The sequence below is a fragment of the Diadema antillarum genome, unplaced genomic scaffold (genome assembly GCF_040938485.1).
Source record: "Diadema antillarum isolate AM-2024a unplaced genomic scaffold, OU_Dant_1.0 seq00000059_RagTag, whole genome shotgun sequence".
Taxonomy (NCBI): domain Eukaryota; kingdom Metazoa; phylum Echinodermata; class Echinoidea; order Diadematoida; family Diadematidae; genus Diadema; species Diadema antillarum.
Genome location: NW_027271164.1, coordinates 841,407 through 865,633, shown reverse-complemented (window position 1 = coordinate 865,633; position 24,227 = coordinate 841,407). Strand labels below are relative to the sequence as shown.

Below are 24,227 nucleotides of genomic sequence, written 5' to 3'. Positions count from 1 at the left end.
GTTGAGGTGTTAGGGTGTAGGTGGCAGGGAGTGATGTAAATGACGATAATGTAAAATATGGCTACAGTCATACTACAATCATATCACCTTTAAAAAGATAATGGCTGGACAGCCTCTACCACTGTCATGATCCTCTGAAATAATTGATCACCCTACTTCCAGTAGATGTCTCTCAAAGAATTTCCTGCAATGTCTCTTTAAACATCAAAATAACTCTGGGCACAGTTGTCCCATGCAATAAAGATGATTGTGTGGCTACAATATGGCAAAGTATGATTGACCAAATCAGTTAGGCCTGAATGCATCACGTATCACAAGAGAGGGGGAGTTATTGGGATTCGTAAAACGTGAGTTGAGTACTCAATATACCAAAATGCTAGGCCACTATTCATGATAGAGTGTCGAACAGACAAACAGCTGCTGCTTTTCTGGGCCTCATAGTTATTCTGTCCTACATTGTTTGCTTCTTTCACCAGGATTCATGTCTCCACCATCCAGTGCTGTGTTTTATCATTTCATCTCATTCTTAAATGCTATTGTTTGTATTATCTATATCTTATTATGCTACACGTGAACGATCTAAATCTCTTCTCATCCCGTCTCTTCTCGTTTCGAAGGAATTCCCATCTCATTATTTGGTGGTCATTTCCTGTTAACACCATATCTCTTTCCGTGATATACGTCAATGCATACAGATATCTCATATTTTTGTTCTGCATCATTAATCTCCTCTTTCCACTTGTGCTCAGCTGTGAGAATTCCTGCTACAACTGATTTCAAAGCTCTATTTCACACCATTATGCTAACCTTTGACCAATGGAAAGACACACACAGACACAGAAATAGACACACACACACACACACACACACACACCCACGTACCCACACACACACACTAATAATGGGAGTTTGATGTGTCAGAGCAGCTCTCTAATCATTTTTTTCAAAATATGAATTTAGCAATCACCTCCCCCCCCCCCCAAATTAAAAAACAAAACAAAAACAAAAGGATATCTGGAGATATATGAACCTTAATTTCCCTAAAAGTGATTAAAACTCAAGAATACACTCAGACATTAAAAAAAATAGAAAACCTTCACAATTTTCCACTGGCCTCTTTCAATATCAAAGCAACAAATTATTTGGGTTTTGAAATGGCTTGGCTACTTCTGACTTCAAGAAGAATATCTGAGAAGAGAAAGATGGTGAGATGCTGAGGACTGGCCCAAACCCGATGGAGATCACTCCTCCGGAGAGACCGCCCATTGACATGTCGATAGTCTAATGATCAAACGAGAGTTGTATCTATCATCGTCCCAGTACGCCAGTGATGTGTGCTCGCCCCAAGGTGTTCAAACACTGATGTCATGGATGACCGATGGGGATGACATCCCACGACTCCCTCACACGCCCCACCGGTCACAGCTGCAATTGATTCCGCTAAAGCTACCTAAACATCCTCCCCCTCCTCTCCCTTCTTCCTAATAATCCAGAACGATGTAGAAATTGTCTGCAACTTTCAATATCACCCAGGGCAGTATGATCAAACAAAGCGAAAAAGAAACAAAGCCATACAGAGTACAGTAGACACACATAACTTTGCATTTTACACCATACAAGAGAGAAAACTTGTACAGTAATGACCAAAAATACTCTCCTCATCTCAAAATCAAATCATGGTTTAATCACTTAGCTGCTGATTAGGGATATCATTTAAAGTGCTGCATATCCCTTTAATTGAAATTGTCACAGACTATCCAATCCTGGATGCAACCAACAGGGTTTAATGCCCCCATCATGCCAACGTAGATACTGACCACAGTTCAGAGTTTGCGTTTGGTACACGTACATGCACATACACATTCAATATAGGTTAGGGTCCATTAGACATCGACTCTCATGGAATATAAATTGATAGGAGATCACACGAAGCCCGCCATCTTTCTTCTCTTTCTGAGTTTTCCTCCTCCTTCCATTTCATGTAAATTTACACTAAATTCTCTAACTCTCCTTCATTTTGATATTCCATTCAATGTATATCCTCCACATTTGCAGTTTCCTTCCTCACCCCTCTTTTTTGTGCATTACTTTCCATCTTATCCTAACCAAAGTTTATCTTTTTAAAATCAAATTTCTACTTTAAGATGGCAGTAGTCACTCTTTATTCAATATTCTTCTTTACATTACCCTTCCATGATCTTGTCTTTCTCCCCCCCCCCCCCCCTCTTCTTCTCCTCTATGTACAATACAAATGGAGAAAAAAAACTCCGGTGATATGACCACAAAAACAAACATGTAGGCATATTCACCGATATTGAATTGTCTGGTCTGCAGGGTTCATTTCTGATTTAGCGCAAAGTTGCTTCCTTCATATTTCTGCCATTATTCACGGGGAAACTTGCCTCGAGCACTGATTTGTCTGCAAGGTGACAAGTTCCTTACATGTTGCCATGTTGTTGGCTCACCCCCTGAATGTCATCAACACTTAAGCTTCAAACCAAAGGTTACTGCCTCCAGGGTTGTGATCTTTTTTTTTCTTTTTCTTTTTTTTAATAAAAAGACTAATACTTCAGCCTTTACTGTCCTCCTACCTAATCAACTCCAAAGGTCAATTATTGACAGTCTTAAATAAAAGGAGAACATTTTATACATTGACAAATCCGAAATATCCTAGCCTGTTTCCCGTCAACAGCTAATCATCTGTCAGTCTTTCTACTTGTGTATGATTCCATCACTCATCCTTTCCACCAATCTCTTTTCCTTTCTTCCTTTCACCCAAAGCATTTCTGTTTATCATGGAATATTTCCTTGACAATCATATCTGAACCTCCTGTATTCTGTCACCATAATTGCTGTGCATGTCCCCCTTCAAAAAAAAAAATCTTGTTTCCATCATTTGAGTTTTTTTCTCCTCCCTCTATTCTACCCATAATTCCACACAAACATTCCCCCCCCCCCCCAGCTGTATACATATATTTACACTGAGCACTGGATTATCAGTAACTGTACTGAATTCTTCTTCCTTTTTTCCCCATGTCTCTGGTCTTCATTTACCTTTCTGTTTGATAAGCTTGTTTCTCGGGAGGGAGGAAAATGACATCTTCTACTTCTGACACCAATCTTATACTAAAAGTGTTCTGCAGTTTCAAAACAAATGCTTGCTTCATTTTGTGTACTTTTATTCATTCCATATTGGAGAGAAGGCTAACAAATACAATGTACATGCAAAATGCTTTATATCAAATGGGTTAGTCAAATACCGGTTAGTGACTAGCTAAACACAGTCACGTGATGGAGGCATATTCGTTATGTTCGCTCATGGGCGAACATTTTTGTAATGTTCTCCCATGGGAAAGTAATGTTCATCATTCACGTAACAAATGACAGAAGGCCTAGGATCGACCGCGCGAACAGTGAATTTGGCTCTGCAACATGCGAGCGAGCGATCGAGTGCGTTGTGCTGGTGGTTGATGCTGACGTATTTGACTAACCCATATAATATAACAGATGATGACTTTTGTTGTCGGGAACATGTACCAAACGTTCCACCCTCAGGGTTTGAAATACTATTTCGGGAGGCTATAAGTCCCTCGAACATAACCTCCCTCAATAGCATTTCAAACCCTTCGGGTGGAACATTCGGTATGTTCCCTCCCCCGCCAGTCATCATCTACATAATCATCACTTTCTAACAGTCTGACAAAACAAAATGAAATCAAGCCAACGCTTGAAATTAATGTGAAGTGAATCATTTGTGTGAGAAAGAGTTTTCATACCTAGACAATTTCTTTTCCTCTATCATACTCACATACCTACACAATTTATTTCTTTTCCTTTATCACACTCACATACTTAGACATTTTTTTTTCTTCATCATAGTCAATGATCTCTTTTTCATGTATCTTCTTATTTGTTTGCTTTGTTTGTTTTTTTTACGTTGAAGTTCATGCATGGTATGGTGATGGTGTGGTGGTGGGGGAGGGGGTCAAGTTTTGGGAAGAGCTAGGCAACATGCTGTTCTAAAATGATCATACACCCCACATTCCTGGCTGGAATTATCAGGTCTATAGTCAGCTGGCCACTGGAGTAACTGATGGGGCAAAATGCCAATGTCATGGTGAGTACATAGAAATACAGCCACGCACAGTGGACTGTCCAAAGTAATGATAGATTGTGCCCATCTGTACCATGGGGCAGAAGTTCAACAGCAGCTTCATATTTTTTTCTTCAAATAGATTGTTTGTGAGGGTAGATGTCCTTTGCATGCCTCCCTTGATATCCACATGATCAAGGTAGTAAAGTGAATCTGCTAAAGATCAGCAAATATTTGAGGCAAAAATTTGCTTATAATGCAGGTATTTTCTTTTTCGTTAGGCACCACAAAGTATAATTCTTCATGATAAATTTCCAAAGCACTGCCCACAAGTCTGACTGATGGCTTTTGATAAAGGGTCTAGGGAGTTACTCAACCCTGCCCTATCATCATTTGGAAAAAGAAATCTTATAGGAAAAATAAAAAGAGCATTAAAGAACATCAATACTCAAATGTTTGTCACATCTATAGCTTCCAAACAACTCATCCATGCATGTGTCTGACATAAAGATTTAAAGTCAACAGTTTATATGACCTCTGAGATATGTTGGTATGCATGACATACGGAGCAAATCTTGAATTATTTAACGCAAGATACGGAGAAGGAGGAAGAGAAGGGGTGGAAGTTTTATAGAGAAATGGGAGGCGACGTCTCCTTACCTTCATAATGCAGACCTCTTTAACCTGACAGTCAGCCTCGCCATCCAGGTCGCCTTCAAGCTTGTTGGCCGAGACGTTTCCTGGCAGGTTGCTGACATAAACGGCACAATCACGCATTGATTCAACCTGTTTGTCGGGTGGAACACACGAACGAGGTTTATCATTACACACGGCGGTAATTGTGAACTCCGGATTCTACGAAAATCATTTATACATGTTGCTAGGAAACCAATTCATGAGCAAGCTAATGAGGAGATGTTTTGAGACACTACAGAAGACATGTTTCGTAACTGGCACGCAAAAATCTAGTAAAAAGGCAGTAAATTTGATGTCATCACTTATTGGCATCATGCTCTGTTTCCAACATAGGATACAAGGGAGTTTATACTTGAATGACTCTGCTCCTTTTCCCCTTGCTCCTAATTCTTTGTCTAACACTTGTACTGTCTTCACCTGCAAAATTCTTATTCACTGCACTGTGGAGTGGAGGGATTTGTGAATTTCCTCCTGACATATTCTGAATCAAACTCGAGGCCAATACTGTCTAATATGGTTACAGTAAGAAAAGGAATTTGGGGCATCTTTACATGATTTTGTGGCAAATTGTCAAAATTGAGAACACATTGCATTATGCAATATCTAAAAAAAAAATAATTAACACTTCGTAAAGTTTGCCTACAAATTTTATTCATTTTACTTCCACAAGTTTCCAGAACATCTAGAATTAAGAAACCTAGATGATTAAACAAATTGATGAAATTCTTGCATCCAGTTATTTTTGCTGCAACTGATTGACATCACAAACTGCCCTAAATCAATGTAAATAAGCACAGAATTGACCAGTGTTTCAGTAGTAGCCATGACAAAAAAAAAAAAAATCATGATAGTTATGACTATTGTCAAACTAGTGAAGTTATCAAAAAGGATCACTTGTAAAATAAATTGTAGTCAACACTTTCTTTTAATCTGCTCTAAGGATAAGCAAATGTAAAATATGCAGTTGTTCGAGCTGTTCAATTGCCAATATCTCAAATACCAATAGGAATTGTGCATTCATTCACAGGTATGACTTATAAAAACTGTGATTCAATGCTCCTTGGAATTTCATGTACAAAACAGTCAAAGTACAGTGTAAAGTAGAATTAAAATGGGGTTGGGGGAAGTATAGAATGATAGCTATACAGCAGTGCTATTGGTTGTATCTTTTTCAATTATAAAATATATGCTTCTTTCCTTATCTCTTCATCACACTACTGTAGGTACATACATCTGACGGAAATTAATATGATCTCATACACAATGCATGTGAATAGCTCACTTTCCTGTACTAAAGAGGAACTTCTCTGTATTTTGTGTGGAACCCTCTTTTGCAAAGAAACATTTCTATTTCCTCACACTACGCAAAATCTGTTTTGGATAGTGAAATTGATGTTGATGCTGCCATTTGCTAGTTCCTGATTTTCAATCAAAACAAAGTATATTATCACAATTTCTCACAATTTACTGATGATAAACACTTGATTTACAATTTACTGCTAGGCAACACAGATTTGCAAAAGAGAGAGGGAGAGAGGAAGAAAAAACCCAAGAAGTTGCAGCTTTAATGCAGGGGTTTGGTGCAACTAATAAGTAGTTCTCAGAAAAACAAATGTAACAAAACCTGCAGATATTATCAATCTGGTTAGAACAGTATCAGAATTATAAAAATAGTTCCTCAAAGAAGTAGAAGGGGGAAGGGGGGGGGGGGGGGGGGCTGAGAGAGGAAACAGGAAAAAGTCACCTTGCTTAGCATATAATTATATACATTTGACACACTCAAGATCATCCTGGTAGTTAACCCGTTGAGGACAGACTGATTTTGCTACAACATGCATTTCCCATGGACACCAGCCCAAGTATACTCTGGACTCATCCTTAACAGGTTAACACGCCAGGAGGGTAAGCAGACAATGCAGCTCAAAACTGGGAGAAAGGGTATGGGCAAACATATTCAAATACATCGCGATAGTGATGAGTTATCTACATTTGATGTGAAGATAACAGGACATAACCATAGAAGCATCTTGAGGAAGATTTATATACATTAAAAAAACCTACTAAAATTATGATAATATGGTAGACATAATTTTGGCAGTAACCCTAACCTCACATTTTATTCAAATGCTGATAATGAAGTCTAATTGCAAATTTGTACACACAAAGATTCTAAACATCTACAACAAAATACCAAATATGTCTAAGACTCACATTTCTTTTTCCAGATTACATTAATGAGAGTTCTTATTCTGTTTTTAATTTTGTTCGTTCATCATCTTCGTTCACTCTAATTCAAGCCACATGATATGCCCTGCACATTGTAGTAACTTTTCTCTCTCTCATGAATAATTTCAAGCAGACAAATTTGCAGAGTCAGTCGGGTTAAATCAGTATGTATCTCGGCAAATTACCACTCAGCAACTAATCCCCTACTTCTGGATGCCACCAGGAAAAGTGTTAAAATCTGGGCTCTGAGGGGAATATTTTCTTCCAATTTTACAAGAGTGGTAGAAGAATATGAGATTATCCTGAATCTCATTAGGATTTCAGCAAAGTGCTCTTAGAGCATGGAAGCCTCTAATCTTATCAGAGAGATTTATTGGCTTTTCAACTACAAAACAACTCAAACTAACTCACAACTTTACTCGAGTCAGAATTTACTCCATGACAATACTCCATGCATATGAAAACCAGACCTAAAACTACATCAAGTGTGAAGTCATACTGAAATTAAGAATAAAACAACACACACACTACCAAAGAAAAGAAGAGTGTAATATGGATAGTTCTTGTTTCATGGCTGACATTTAGTTCAGGGATGAGAACTAAAATGCACACCTTGGGATGTATTTTCTCCTCTACTACACGATCCTTACAGACCCAGGACAAAACATTCCTGCTGTACTGAATGTGTGAACATGGAGGCTACTTTCTTCAGGTGTGTCTGGCTGAATATCACAGTTGACATTATCATTCATTCCTAAGCACTCTATTTCCCATGTGACAACTTCAATTGCAAAACCTCTTAACTATTGCCAAAATTTTATGCGTAAAAAGATACGATGAATTCGACATGAATTTCAAGGAAGCTTGTAGCCAGAATGCACAAATGATATTCTGTTCCACCTCACAGTGCAGGTATATGGGTACATGTATCATGAGCTAGATTTTTGGGGAAAAAAAGAAAAGTGTGGTGAAATGTAAGTATCACGAGGCAGTTTGCCTTTTTGACCTCTGAAGTGTGGCAGAGATTTACATTTCAGTCTGAAGTGGATGTGGTATATTTTTAACGGTATGGTCTTACTTTGGAGGTCACGAGGTGCTGTTGCCGGTCTCGCAAAGAAGATTGGATTTGTCAGCAGTATTGGGTTTCCCATTAGCTTCATTTTCTAAATAAACACTCATCCTACATCTAATCTCCACAACCCGAACTAATTGGGTTGTAGTAATTAATTTAATGTTGTATCAACACGCCACATTGTCTGTGCCAAACACAAGCATTCAATACTTCACACTCTTCTACTCAGAGTGGCTAATTCGACTTGTCTGATTAGTTTGCTGGGCAAAAGATAGGCCTACTGCTGCTTTACGATGCTTTTATGCTTCTTTACATGTTGGAATACTTTCATCTTTGGGACAATAGGCATGAGGCAAGAAAGCAGGAGATATTTTATCATGCATTTCAAGAATATGAATGGAGTAGTTGGTTACTTGAAACAAAATATCGAAGAAAGTACTGATTTCTGTAAGTCATATGTATATGACCATAGGCACGAATAAGATGCCATGTAACAGTGCTCTGCTGGTTGCATGAAGTGAAGAATTTCAATACAAAGTGTTGTCAAAATATTGAATAGGAGAATAAGGAAAAAAAAATTTTTAAACTGTTAGCATATAAAAAATCGAAGAAAGTTAAAAAACGTTCTTCCCTGTGCATTTGTGGCTTGAATAGTAGTTTGGCGCATGAGACTGCATGAATTCAATTTTGAAAAGTCATTAATTGATGAAAACTGAAGAGGCTTGGAAAGGGTAGATGCTATATGAAACATACAAACTTAATATTCTCAGTAAACCCTCACTGTCAAAATTAAACATGAAAGTTATGACGTTGAGATTGGAAAGTTTACTTCTCTCCCTGGCATATCTCACCTTCTCGACACCTTATGAAACTGATTGTTTCCGTGAAAGCAACCAAATTCCCATACTCTTCATCCAGCACCACATGGTTGCTAATCAATCTACAAAGTCGTCAATAATATTGAAGCTGCTTTGCTCAGAGCATTCTCGATGAGATGTGTGACAGAGACTGTCTAAGAACCCAGGCTGACAAGTTTTCACATCAGCTACGAATGAAAGAATCCCTATTCCATAGGAATAATGCCAGTGGTTTAAAGGAAGTGTGGAAAGGGGGAAATCAGGGATGATGAATACCTTCAGCCATGATGGGACGCTTGGATCCTTCTTGATACCAATGACTGCTTCCCAGGAGGCTGCCGAGAGCTCGGGTTGACCTGGAAGAGTAGGGAACGTGAGATGAGAAAACTGTGAGGAAGAAAGAAAGTAACCCGTTCCATACTGAATTTTGAAATCCCCATAGACTTAATACACAGGCCACCAGGCTCCCGTATGGAAAGGGTTAAGATACAAATTTATATGCATCAAGAAACCAGGGTGTGGCTACTGGAACAAGGATGATTGAAAATGTTTGATGCACCCCTTAATCTCATTGGTATTCAATCCCTCAACCATAATTCACAAAGTGTCTTCACTGATCTCAAGCATAGAACATAAACAACAAATCATATCAATGTCCTCCTCACCATTCCCACACATTCCTGTAAATACGATTTATTATATCATCATCTTTTATTATTATTTTGTTAGGGTTGTGACAAGAAAAAACAACTAAAGAGATGTAGTATGTCAATTACTTCACATATGTATGATACATGCTTGTCAGCTTTCTTTTTCTTCCCAACAAGATATCATTTCACGACCTTTGTCTAAAGGCATTGACATTTGTGCCAAGGGCAACAGGAAAGAATCTAGAACTGACTTTTGGCCTTGATATGATCAGAGTAATTTTCTTTCCACAAATCCTGTCAAGTTTTATGTCTATGTCATGATGACATCAAACTTGATGAAAATCTTAATGCAATCTAAGACACATCAGCTGTGACACAGGTCAGGATAGCATGATAAATTTGGTGGGCAAACAAAAGACAGACTTTAACACTTACGCCCTTCTTGAGAAGGCAGATAGGAACAATTCAATCCCCTCATCTAAAATCAAAGCATGTCTCAACATCAATCCATTCATCACTTCCTCCTTCATGCACCATCATCTCGCCAGCCCGATTTTTTTTTTTTACTCTCTCTTTTCAAAATCTGCCTTGTATCCATCCATTCACCCATCTCATTTATCATGTATGTAACACGATACCACAGCTTGGAAACTAACTGTATCTTGACTCCACTGTCAAGTTCTGTGACTTATTGATAGCAATGACTGTATCACAGTATCAATTCTATTGAGACACTCATTCTTCTTGGTTGTTGTTTTTTTTTCTATTTTCTTTGTGAAGACAAAGAACATCACCAGGCAGAACCTGTTATTTATATTTCGTTTAAATATAAGGCAGTGATACAATCTGTTTGTGGACGAGGTAGGAGTGTAAATGTGACCGGCTGGCTCAAAACCCACAAAAAGAAGGCCAAAATCAATTTTCATTGTTCTATTTAGTTTGAAAGAGTATTCCCTAAGCTTTAAAATGATATATAACTTGTTCAAATTGGACCATCCTAACTCATGTAAAAAAAAAAAAGGTGGTTAAAATAAGAGAGAGTTAGGAGGTGCAGTTTCACAGAAATGGGAGATAGAATTGTAATAGGATTTACAGATGAGGGTCACTCAGGAGTGCTATGCAGAAGTATCAATAAAAATCAGCACGAAAGCAGTGCCTGTCCCAGAAAAAGATGGTCCAGAAAAACTGCTAATATCTACATTTTGGTTTTGTTTTAATGTGCCAAATGTTGACAATATATAGAGAAGAGATTACTCTCTCAGGTAACACAAGCTTTTAAAATTTGGGTCAGTCAACCCCAATGACTATTTTGGTCCATTACTGAGAATACTAATATGTGATATTTTGTGGGTTTTGAGCAGGGCTGCCACAAACATTAAAGAGAACATTGTGCTATTTAACATGTTTTTTTTTGTTCATTTTTCATGCTCAAAGAAAGCCAATATCAGATGATTGCACCCAATTGCTATGATTACCACTTGATTGCCATGTTTCATGCTACAATGCCCAAAGAAGCCTACGATACTTCAAACAACGCTTCATATGGTTTCATTCAACTGATTTCATGCATGGCGTCTGAATCATTGCTCCATTGGGATACAGTTTACATTATGTTCTGATTATACAATTTACTACTACTTCAACAACTATACAAAAGACATTCCAATATAATTTACCGTAGGTAGACTATAGATTATAGTTCAGTAGCTAGATGTGCATACATGTATGTGTATAGTTTCTTGAAATGCATTTGATTGTAACAACGATGTTAGTGGAAATAATCATAAAAATGAAGTAAATAATCATAAATTATTGAAATGCAGACCAAAAGGACATACAATATTGAAAAAGATATGATTGCTGTTTCAACAAATTCAACATCTTCAAAGTGCCATTTAATATCAAATTTCTTTTTTATTAAATATTATTAAAAGAGGCAACATTCTACAAATAGATCAGTTGTTGTAGTGACGCTAAATGAAAGGGGGCTTCATTAAGACGATGTCATGGCAGAGTGTCTTGAACAATTATTACAGTGTAAAATTGCCTAGTATGCTACTTGTATAGCATACGTGACACTGATCCAAACTTAATTTAAAAAAAATCTAAAATATTTGATATACAGGGTGGCCCAAAAAGAATGGAACACCTAAGATCTTTAATTACAGCAATATTGTTGCAAATATGTCATTACTTTGCATACTATTGAAAAGGCCATTCTTTTTCCAATAGAATGACACCAAATTCTTTGATTTTGGTTAATGCATTATGATTTTAGGACCATTTTTGTGAACCCTTGCAATTTTCAAAATGTGATCATTTTGCACTCTCAGAGATACTGAAATCAGTGATAATTCGGCTTATCGTAGAACCAGTAGCGTTCACAATGTGCGGAATGTGGGGCGGACGGTGTGATTGTCGTCAGGTCGTCTCATTCACAATGGTAACGGACAATGACAGCCACATTCCACACATTGTGAACGTTACTGGTTCTACGGTAAGCCGAATTATCACTGATTTCGGTGTCTCTGAGAGTTGAAAATGATCACATTTTGAAAATTGCAAGGGTTGAAAAAAATGGGAATAAAATCGTAATGCATGAACCAATATTACAGAACTTGGTGTCATTCTATTGGAAAAAGAATGGCCTTTCCAACAGTATGCAAAATAATGACATATTTGCAACGATATTGCTGAAATTAAAGATCTTAGGTGTTCCGTTCTTTCTGGGCCACCCTGTATATAACCATCTTTAATATCATCAACAGTGTGCACTATCTCAAACAATATACATAAATCTAACTGGAAGTGAAGCCAGGATGATATCGCATCATTTGGCAATGTATTGCTCTGTGTGACATCTCCAGCCTATGATATGCATGCATGCATGCACATGAGCCCGCTGAGGCTTTTTCTGTTTATTCAGCAAGAAATTCCTTCAGCTACATCAAGACATCTCTTTTTACCGTGGTGATGTTTTTTATCAACCTCATCAAAATGCATCCTCAGTCATATATCAGCGCTGCCTGACAGACAGCCGGTGCTGCAGAGCAGCTGAGGCACGCAGCGTACCGTCCCGTCCAGCGTTAACTAGCTTCCTCAGTGTCTAATTACAGCTGGGCGGAGGATCGCCTCTGTGACAGCGAGAAGACACTTCATGACACCTTCATCCCGAGCCCACCTAGACCCCACAGTCTCCGCCCGCAGCCCCTTCTTGTGCTCAGTGAGGTATCGACATGATCGCACAACAACTCTCTATTCTCCTTGCTATGTGACACACACAAAAAATGAAGGTGGTACCAGTACTTTAAGATCATCAGTAAAAGGTGTATTCACATCATGCAAGCTCCTGCATTCATAAACATCACTGTCTCCCTGTTGTTTGGTTTGGTTCTGGTTCTGATATTCTCTATTGGCCAAGTCTGAGATAAAGTTTCGGGAGGACAGAGTGAGGATGAAAAGAGAGAGCCCCTGGAAAAAATGATGATTGATGACACCCTGGCAGAAGACACTTGATAGATTGGGGCGGAAAGACGAGGGAGTGATATCGGGAGTAAACAGAGGCCACAAACACTCCCTTCCTCTCCTTCTCTTTCTCTTGGCATCTTTTTTCAACGATTGCCATTTGTACTTAAAGAAAACCTTCCTATATAAATACCAAAACATATCATTCTACAAAGGTTGATGGAAATGAAATCAACAACTACACACTGCGATGGACATGCTTGGCATATTCATCAACAGAGTGTAAAAATTATGTCACGTGGTTAAGAAAGCAAAATTTTCCTTTGACAGCTCACAACAGCATATTGTAAAATTAATCACACAAAATGCATAAATAATGGACCACAGCTAAAGGAAACAGATCAACATCCTGTTTAGCGAACTCTTCACTTGAAACAGAAATCCTTTCACAAGTTTATGCAGAACTGCACCACATTTTTAAACAAGACAGGTTGACTTATATATAAAAAATCATTTACATGAAGTTGCTCATAACTGTGTGGGATTGCACAGTGTCTCACGAATGCAGTAAGAGTATAGCATGCCATAAGCAACCTCTGGATACCTGACTATGAAGCCAATCTTGTGGTGTATCTACAACATATCATCAAGCTGTGCTACGAGAACAAAATATCTCATGTATTGATGTACTAATGGGTCTGCAGACAGACTAATGCCATGTTCACTGTCTCACAGGTGCTCACATCTGCTAAACTGACAGCAATCTGTAACATAGAACAGTTGAACTTCATAAGCACTGTCATCTACAATATGTAAGTCTTACCTTGCCGGGCTAAACTTGCTGACAATGATGTCAAACAAATGACAATCAACAATCCCTATTGTTGTGAATGTGACTACACTTGGGCCTAATGGACTCTGGAAGCTGTCATGCAGCAGTGTTACAGCTACCTCTGACATTAAAACTACCAGGGTAGAGCAAAGAATGGACAGGAATCTAAAGATGTTAAATATCCACTCAATTAATGTACGGTACACTAAAACTCCGTCATAAGAGTAACAATGTCACTGGGACCACCCGATTCCTGCTCCTTATAACCGGCATCTCATTATGAATGAATTTAAAAAGAGACAAGCGAAATACAATGGTGGAAAATCAGGACTGGAGAATTCACCTCGTTAAAAACTCCTTTGAATTGTAAGCAAGCTCGTTAAAAGAGGTTTCCCTGCACAAACATTAAAACTTTGAAAGCATCATCCACTCAAGAGCCTGAAAGTAAATAAGGCCTCTTTATTATCAGACGTCTTTTTACTTCCTACTTACATGAATGCAGCATCTATGAATATGAAATGAAAGAGTAGATGTGGCAGCATGCTTCAGTTTGACCCACCATTCTCGGTGCAAGAGCGAACCCTCATGCTACAGCAATCACACGATGTATAACAGGGAACAACTTAATGATCTCATAGCAGCTCTCTACGCTTGTGAAAGGTTTATATTTCTGCATATCACTCAAGATTCAGTCTCTACTGCAAGAGCTGGTGGGGAAAAAAAAAGAATCATTTACTACATGTGTGCACGGGTGAATCACTTCTCTAGCACTCCCAAAAGCCTGCATGCATTTCAAGCATCATACACACCAAGTGCACCGTACATAAATAACCACAGGCATGCATGCTGGGAACTAGGCAGGGCAAGTTCAATAAACTCTTGGTCGATCACCACCCCTCACTCGGATAGCCCTTTAAATCACGCACAGTTCTATTAAGAAGAAGCCAGACTATTCAAACTGTCTTCATCGGATCAAATGCTGAAATGAAATCTCTTGATTGCTTCATTTCTATGTGTAATATGTGACCCTGGATTTAAAATGTGCATACTGTAATGCTTGCTGCATTTTAATTTTTTGAATTTTGCAAGTGCCAAGATTCGCGAAATTAACCCGTTGAGGACGGGTCCCGAGTATACTTGGGCAGAGGTCTATGGGAAATGCGTGTTGTAGCAAAATCAGTCCATCCTCAATGGGATAAAATGCATGTGAAAATTCTTGTCTACACTGTACATGTATGCATTGAATGTGAGAAACAATTTGCAAAAAAAAATTGTGCCGTGATAAAGACCATTGACTCCAATTCGTGAAAATTTCATGCCACAAAAATATCTTGCCTCACAGTACTACTGTGTAGTAAATGCTGTGGTGATATTTAATATGATTCCTATTTATCAGTGAAAAGGGAATGGTCAGCCTTGTCTTGTGGAATCCAAATTACAGGACTCTGATGAAGCATAAATCATATCCACAGGGAATCATTATAATATCTTGGAAGTAAAGGGCTGATATATGACTGGATGCATAATAACTTTGAATTAGCAGATTGAGCACCTATATTTCATATGCCTAATTCAGATACCGTGTATATACAGATCTAGTTTGTTTGAAACATAGCTGGTTGGTAAGATAGATAGCTAGATTGATTGACTGAATGAGTGATATATAGTTACATCTAAAGGATGGATATGACCAATGAGCACAAATGATTTGAATCCCTTATGATTACACCTGCATGACTTGCATTTAATTGTCACCCTAATCTAGCATTTTAGCAAACTTACAGATACACTTTGAATAGATGTCACTAGAACAAAGTCCAAATGAAATGCTCTAAATGACTAAAAAACATTGTAATAGGCACATACTTGATCCATCACCACTAGGTCAGAGAGTGTTGTATGCATGACGTTCAAACACTGTAAACCTGGTGCTGAATTTGAGACTGTTATGAATGATACCACCCACAGCGACGGTCTCTCTTCGTGATAGATAAAAGTGAAAATACATATTGTATTTCCACAGTGGAAATTGAACATCTTCTGTTTCTTAGACAACTGAGCACATTTTATGGTGTTGTCCTTTTTTTTTTTTCATCCTCATTCTTTCCAAAACCCCATCCCCCATGGTTTCATTTAACTATAAGCACAGCATCTCACACTTAAGTGCCCACAGAAGCAAAACTGCGGGACATAAGGGCTTGATGATGGAAACCGAACATCAAAACCGATGTTCTCATGAATGCAAATGGGCCTTTCAAATCCAATATCTTACTCACTGCATAACCAGAATGTATTTCCTCGGGCACCAATCAGTCGGTTCAACCACACTGACAAGGCGCTGAATTCATATTTCGATCTCTGTAGAACAGCCAGCGTTGCAGAAGCAAATACAAAAGCACACAGTTTATAGCTCTCAGATGAAATTCAATAACCCAATATCAGTTCATGGACAACACAAACCATATTACGCCACAGACAACGGGCTATGCAGACACTGAAGTTTAAGCAAACATACTGATTTTGCATCTGTTGTTTGTGCACAAGACTATTAATCAATGCAAATAGACTTACCCCTCCCTACACGGCCTTCTCTTATCTTAAAGATGGCATTTCACAAATGAGGCAAATGCTCACAAGGGGAACATATCTCTAGAGCGGAGAGCCATCTGTTATTTGAGGAAACAAATACACGGCGGGGCCCATTCAATCTAATCTCAACTAAATTCAATTTGATTTCATCATGCCAGTATCTTCAGGTCCCAGAATGGGAATGCTAGGGACCCTACAAGAACCTGTAAGATGTCCACAATAAGTGGCTCATTATACTCTGCAGTCAGAAGTCACCTGCCACTGGTTTTAATGACGACATCAAAAGGATTATTTAAGGAAATAAAAAAAGGCACTAGGGTCCTGCTTTTTACACAAGTTGTACCAGCACAAGACCTCAATCTGTTTGCTTGAAAAAAAAAAGCTAAGAAATGAAAACCTGCAATCGATGATTCAAGCTGTGAGTATTTTCTATGAACTCTACACAATGGAAGAAAGTGAGGTCCTCAAAAAAACAGAGGGAAATTTCAGTGCTGTTGGCATTTTAAAGTAACTTGTTGTGTAATCATTAAAAGTAGGGCATGGAAAAATAAAGTTGTCTGTAATGCTTATATGGGTATGAACCATACAATATCCATACGAGTATCATCCTGTACAATATATTTATCCCTTTTTAAATCAGAAATTAAATTTTGTCCCTGCTTTTCTAGCATGAGACTTTGCAGAGCTATCCTTTGATGCAATTAACAAAGTATATAAGGATAGGTATTACATTCTGCTCCCAAACTTTGCACAGGTACTGTTCTTGATGATTGATACTTTTTTTAAATATAATTTGCCAATGCCTCCTTGTTCACTGTGAACTGCATTCCAAGGCAGTAGTCCTGAGTTAATTCCATTTAATCCTTATGTGCCAAGACAATCAGCTTAACTTGCAAAGCTTTTTCATCAGAATTCAGTAATTCATCAAATCTTGACCTAGTTGTAAAGTTAGTAAGCTCACTCAGATGTAGTAATATGTCTCAGTCTAAGAGGAATGCCAAGGTGGCACATTAGGGATCACAGGGATTAAATAATCTCTATTCATTGAGAACTAGACAAGCACTCTGAGAGCACAGACCTCCACCAAGCAACAACTCATTTCCACCACTAATCTTGTTCTTCTGTAGTGATCAGAGATTTCTACCCATACGTATGCATGCTGAAAATCGTCCAATTTCCCAATAATATGTACATACAAGTAGAAACCTTTTGTTATGTCATCAATGCCAGCTGCGCGGCGCACCTTGCCCTGGACCAGAAACTAGAGCATGCACTCTAATGCGCGTATGAAACCTCAAAAATATGCTGCTTGAACTCCCAAGTTCATTGACCCAAGCTGCCATAATATCGAAAATCCTTTATAAAATCCATACAAATTCATGGATCACCATCAAAATCCAATCATCATTTCTTGTGTCATTCTCAACCTTCCAGGGCTGCAAGTTTCATCCAAATCCGTCCTCAACTTTTTGAGTTATTTTGCACACGGAGTAACAAACCAACGGTAATGAAAACATAACCTCCTCTCTTGGCGGAGGTTATTAGTTTCATCGGTGCCAAAGTTTAACTGATGTCACACATTCATCTTTGAATAAATATTTTGAAGAAACATATGATGTGCTAACACGAAGACTTAGCACTTACTACAATAAGGCAACATGGCCACCCAAAAAAAAAGCCTGTCGGTTTGGGATGCTATAAGCATGTTTACTTTGTAATTCACACTGTTTTGCCATTTGAAGTGCACTTCAGAGGCACAAGGAGTTGTTTAAACACAGTTTAGAGTGTTGGATGGTAATAGAGATGACAGAGCTTGGAAATAGCTCCATGAATTGGTCTCGACAATGTAATTTTCGCATACCCCGCTTCTCTCCTCCCCCTCTGTCAACCGCACACTGCCCTGATCACATTGTGACAACAGATAGACTCGTGGGATGGTTGTTCTTCTAACCAATCAGAGTTAGCAGCTTACCGTGCCATGCATACCATTGTGACTGCCCCTAACCAGCCTGTGTGATGTGGTGTGGATGGAACATTTGATCTGCTAGGAATTCACCCACTCCACATACTTTCAATCTACTTGTTCTCTAGCTGCACTCTTCCTTACCATTCATGTCTCTTTTTTACTTTTAATCTTTAATCAAATCTATTTCATTTTACCAAAATCTTCATTACTGCATCAGTTACATCATCAATTCTGAGAAACTTATATGTTGTGGCAATCATCTATTCTCTTTGTAAAATTCAGAAGACTTTAGCATACAGTACCTCAACAATAGAATTTGTGGTAGAGTGTATTTCATTGTGACAACGATATAACACAAAAATACACAAAGTTGCAAATTTAACAATGTGAAAACAATACCTTTGACATGTATCACAAAAGGGGGAGGCATATGTGTAAACTGAAGGATCTAATATGCTGTATATTTTGCAGGGTTTTTATTCTTGCGAATTTTTTGAGTCAGGTGCTAGTCTTAGTATTCGCATATTTAAGAACATGCAAAAATATAAAATCTGATCCCAAGATGAATGCGATGCACACATACATATCCGTGTGCAGTACATGAGAAGGTGCATGATGATACTGTACTCCACGATCGCAAATTCAACCACTCGTGAAATTGTCGGGAAGTCCCGGTTCACAAAAAATTAAACTCGCTAAATGTATGATACATACAGTATACTACCCGATGCACTACAACACCTCCTTACGTGATATTACAAGAGACTATTTGTGTGTCAAAGTTAGGCCCATTGCTCCTGGATGGGATTAAGAGATCTGCATATCTTTCACCTCCACTTCAGGCCAAGGCATTGCTGAAATTCCCCAAGTTCATATATCTTGTACGCAACATCTGATATACTAGTTATTTCATATCAGTCTTTTTCTCTATTGAAAGCTACATCTAATGCCTTTACAAATTCTATTAGAAGGTGAAATATATATGTATGTATGTATATATATATATATATATATATATATATATATATATATATATATAAATACACACATAAAAGGAATGTTAATGGTTCACTGCAAGCCAAGTATCTGGAATGCTAATTGCACTCAAAGCAGTGACATAGGGGGATGAACTTGGACTAACAAATGTCTCGCCTTGATTGCACTGGCGTTCTACTACATCCAATGAGAAATAAAGAAGTATCCTTCTCAGGGGTAAACCTCCAAGGCTTAAGGAATTGATGACAAGGTAAGGGAGTTAAGGGGGACATTGAGTAGTGCTTGAAGTGTACTAGTGCTCCCACTTAAAAATATCACGAATATATTCCATCACTACTAATAAATACACAAGTGATATACAGATGATGTTGTTTTAGAAGGATTCAAGTAAAAAAATAGTGTATGAGTGTAAACACCAAGACAAAACCACTCATTTCTCTTTCATTGTTTTCTATTCCTTTGGCAGATCTTTAGTAGATGTGAAAGTAGCCAAGCTTTTTATCTATCAACCCACCACAAAATACTCACATAGTATATTCATTCAAAAAGGTTCATACAACAATGACTGCCATACTTTGTTCCTTACTCTTTTTTTCTCTACCTGATCTATTTCTAAATCTGGTCACAATTTCTTCATTCCAGCTGTCATCTTCTTTCTTTATTTAGTAGAAATAAGAGCTATTCCTCAACTGTCACTAACACATACCTTTAACACAAGGTGTCTGCAGACATAAACAAGTTCTTAACTTTGAAAAATTGCTCTGAATAATTTTGACTTGCAATCACACTAGATGTATACATAAGACATAGTATTTACAGTGTTTTCTATGAAATTAATTAACAAACAATAAATATATACATAACATTTTGTCATTTTATATAATTTTTGACTACTGGTAAAAAAATACAAAGAATTAAATGGTGTTCACATCAAAGGAGACAGTTAAGTTAGACAAATCTTGTTTGTGCATTGCCATGACTAAAAGGAAAAAATAGAGATTACAAGAGTACATCCTCACTCAATTTATCTACACCAATACCCGAGAAAAAATGTACAAAGCACCTTACCCACAACTGAGGTTGGAGCATCTTCCACACACACATTCACATTCAGACAATCAAATGCTCTATAGATGTACACGTAGTTGCACTACGCCACTTTAATTGGACATGACTAATTTGAAGGAAATGAAAAATGTCAACTGGGGATTTGTATACTGTTTGCTGCTAACACCCATAAGATTAGAATGACAAGATCTATAAACTGCGGCATGTGAGGCTGTGCACACACTGTTGCAGATGTCATCCAGTCTTTTGAATTCAATGTATAGTGTGCAGAAATCCTGCCAGGATTGTACAGTTATCACATGAGGGAACACTTTGCTTTCTCATCATACCTCCTGGAACGAGAGAGAGAGGCGGCCAACAATGTCCAACTTTCTAAAGTGAGTGGTAAATTGCATATCCCGTGGCCGGGAATACATTGCTTGTTCTCAACATCGGCAATCCTTCACACAACTCTCCGAGTCTGGCACAGCTGGAGGTAACAGGTGATTCCACCGACATGTCTCAGACTTCACTCAGAGAAAGAGGGATACAAGATGACAGTGTGTTTTTGGTTACTGTCAGACATGTCTGCAAGGCGCAGTGGCACCCTGTCATCTACATTCTGGGAAAACGGCCGTGAATTTGGCGTTTCCTAATGAAAGGGTTTGGGGACACTGGAGATATCTATGCTTCTAATCACGAATTAACTCAGTAGAGGACAATCACCCGTGGCCTTGCTTCTCTTTTTAACTATAAGACCATCAAGGAAACAGACATTGGCTGAGCCACAATAAAGTCAGTGCTGCCATATATTCCTCACGTAAGCGTTGTTATTGTCGCAATTTACCTTGATATTCATAGCAATGAACAACAACAAAGAACATCACACGTATGTGTATTTTCTCAAGAAGCAACCCAAAGGGAGATTGAATACAATGTGATTTGATAAAATCGTCAAGTTACGATCCTTCTTTTCAGCCTATTTCTTGTGTATGCCATATGTATGTGCACTTGAATTACTCAACTCATACAACATGCCATATTACATATATCCACTTTCAGTCAAATACTAGGACTGAAAACCAATCACCCATTGCCAGGCTTCGCTCTATACTGTAAAACATGATATATTCGCGGCATGAATTTTTCGTGAATTGGAGCCGACGGCCTTTTTTGCGGCATGAAATTATTGCAAACTGCCACTGGCATTCAATGCATACAGCGTAAACAAGAACTTTCGCGTGCATTTTAATTTCGTGAATCTTGGCGCTCGCGAAATTCGCGAAATTAAAATGCACGCAAAAATTCCTCGTTTTACAGTAACCCTAAGTCCATACATCATACATTTTATGATTTCTGTGCTTCTACTGCATGTATAAATCAAGATTTACATGAATGGACAGTCGTGTATCTCACAGATAGGATAAATGGACAATTCTAGAGCTTCATGAATGCAGTAACACTATACTAGAGAGCCTCCCCCCCCCCCCCCCCACCAAGAAGAAGAAGGAGGAAAAATGAAACGAGATCCTCAGTGACTTCCCCACGATCTGACCACCGTACCAGCCACAAGCTGGGAAGCAGGGGAACGCTGGGTAAATTCCCTCGGAAACAGGTTGATAAATCACCACATGCATCATTACCCACACCCTTAAATACCAGGAGAGGTGAGAAAACATGTATGCCTGCGTGGGAATCCCTCTCTACAAAGCACTGATTCGCACATAATGCCTCTCAGCGCTGCCAGTGCTCTTTACCCTTCTAATCACACAATTTGCAATTTTGCATGTGCGTGTTCACTAACCGTCCTACTTTCGACACCTTTGGATTACACCATCTATGATGCACTTACATGTGGATGGTGAATGCACTGAATTTCATTTGAGTCGATCTTTCCATTTTTGTCCAAACATTCTTTATCTTCTTATCCTGCTGCATTGTATTCACAGCCAGAGTTTGAAGTCTCAAAAATATAAGTTAGGTTTCATGACTTCTACTTAATAACAGCAGCAACAGAGTACACCGCGTTAGGAGAGATGTCACCATCAATCGCAATGTACTTCGTCGGTTGAGAATGAGAGGGGCGTTAACCCGTTGAGGATGGTATGATTTTGCTACAACACACATTGCCCATAGACAGCTGCCTGAGTATACTCAGGACTCATCCTCAATGGGTTAAGTTGTCTCGAACACTATGGGTTTAGTGGCAACTTAATGCCCTTATCATCTCACCCGACGATTATGATTGCCATGAACACAAAAACCTGTGCAGCATACATCCATTGTAGGGACTTTGCCACAGTGCTCTGGGTTGATCACAAAGTATCGATTCATGCTTTTGAAATGAAATTCTTTGTATCAAAATGGCCAGAGTCACAACTGCAAGATTTTTCACAGAAACCTAGCATCTAAAGACGATTCTACAAACAAGGTATTGGGGTAATTGGAAAGCTATTTCTTTTACTTGTCAAATTGTGAGGTACAATCTAGCTCTATACTTTATTAGACACACTTCAAGAGCATACACATCATCATCACCAGAAGAAGAAATTAATAATGAATAACTGTCATACCTTCCATACAGTCTCCTTATACCTCACATAAGAAACATACACAAATGTATGCACAGAAAGAATTATAGCAGCAGCAGTAGTAGTAGTAGTAGTAGTAGTAGTCGAGGTTGCGGTGGTAAAAGTGGTAGTAGTGAAACAAGAGCAGCAGCTTGTTGGAACAGTTAGGATTTGTACTGTAGTAGCTGTGGCAGTGATGCTATGTAGTCCATGTAGTTTTATTCTGTTGCATAACAAACTCCAGCAATCAAAGAAGATATGCTGTTATCTCCTTTCCCAAATGCAGGCCAGGACATTAATTTATGTCAGTGCCAAACAAAGATATTTGAGCATTAAAACTTATTTTGTTTCATTGTAGCAATTACTACAAAGATGAAAAACATATAGAAAATAAGAACAACATCCAGACAATTCACATTCATTTCTTCCACATAACCATAATGACAGCTTTCATTATTTTTTGGACAAGTGTGGCTAAGTTTAACATTTCTGTAGACATCCTATTTTGGCAGAAGGGAAATTGCTAATGTTCAAATGATGGGCTGTACAAGAACACGACTGCCACAAAAAGATTTCTACATTTATGTCTGGACTTTGAAATTGCTCCATCATCAATAAGTTTATCAACATGGAGCCAGACAGATAATTTATGATTTTCCGTTTGTCTACCACTTAAGTCCTCCCTCCATGGTGTGATGGTATTAGCCTCTAGATAGCAAAACTCTGAGCGCCTTGCTGAACTTCCGTCCTGATTTATTCCAGTGACCAGTGACGGCTGGGCATCACTGATTGGAAAATGGAATCGGGAGATGAAACCATAAACCGTAGGATTGATACGCAGCACTAGTTCATCGCCTCCAAGGACACATTTCGCGACAGCCACACATGCAATCACTTCTTACCCTTGTGTCAGGGGAGAGGAACCGAGAACGCTAAAATGCATTAATTTTGCTCTGTCACTGGCAGCAGTCATTGTGTCAATGTCACTGGTTTGATGCCAAGGCTGAGGAGCCGTGAGGTTGTCTCAAGGGGTGATGAAAGTTATCTTTCTAGCTGTGATTTTCATTATTCCCCCCCCCCTCTTTTCTTTCCCCTTGGCACACTTTCTAAGTCCATAAAAATGCAAAACAAGTTACCTCAAGAAATATAGAATGTCTGGGGTTTACTG

The 24,227-nt window shown here is 38.4% G+C and overlaps 1 pseudogene; it reads right to left on the bottom strand.

Moving 5' to 3' along the window:
• Positions 1–24,227, bottom strand: part of LOC139725784 (uncharacterized) — a 76,150-nt pseudogene that overhangs the window by 31,116 nt on the left and 20,807 nt on the right.